The sequence below is a fragment of the Chionomys nivalis genome, chromosome 20 (assembly GCF_950005125.1).
Source record: "Chionomys nivalis chromosome 20, mChiNiv1.1, whole genome shotgun sequence".
NCBI lineage: Eukaryota > Metazoa > Chordata > Mammalia > Rodentia > Cricetidae > Chionomys > Chionomys nivalis.
Window position 1 is genome coordinate 45671973 of NC_080105.1, and position 922 is coordinate 45672894.

The following is a 922-nucleotide window of genomic DNA, read 5'->3' on the forward strand; positions in this document are numbered from 1 at the left end:
GGTGTCTGACTTCCTTTCAACCACACAGCTCCTGGGAAGGAGCAAGGTCGGAAAACAAAATAAGAGTGGTCCAAAGTCCAGACGGAACCCGAGGGGATCGTGACCAGCTGCCTGAGGTGAAAACAGTCATCTCCCTTCGGTGTGGGTTTCTTAAAGTGCACTTCACTGATGCCCAGTGAGCTGTCAGGTCTTGTGAGGCTAAAACATCTCTGGGTCCTAACTCCTGACTTGTTATTTCACTCTCTTGCAGAGGGAGATGGGATGAGAGGGAAGGATGAGGCTAGACAAGTTAGGATTATTCCTGTGGTGTTTTCTTGTGGTTGTCAATCTGTGCATTGAGAATGCCTGCCTCTCGTGGTCTCTGTCGTGGAGACCAGTGAGGCATTGCTCACTAGGGCTTTTCAGTTTGGACCAGGAGCTCACAAATGAGATGATGCCCCGGACCCCTTCCATATCCAATGGGACTAGCGCATCTTGATATCAGACTCTTTGGTCTACCTTGAACCTGCTGGTCCGCCTCCTCCTGGCTGCAGGAGACGAGCTGGTGAATGAGTCATCTCTCTGCTTCTCTCAGGAATCTGAAACATTGTTCTTCCTGTTCCACCTTCTTCGTGGTGAATTAAACAGCTTACTTTTCCTCTATATACACGCACACATGGGGGCAGAGCTCTAGCAGGTATAAATTTGTTCAAGGAGCAAGTGTAAATTTGAAGCCACATGAATAAGGTGGCCAGAAAGAAAAGAAAATTACCTAAATGTGCACGTTTTTCTCGCTGCTCTGCAGGACCAATGCACAGCAGCCAAGGAAATGCTACAAGTGGCCAACCAAGCAGAAATAACCAGGAGTTCTCCATCGTCATCACTGGAGAGTCAGATGCAGTCGAGGGCAGAACTCTGTAGGTCCATGTTGTCTGATGCTGGA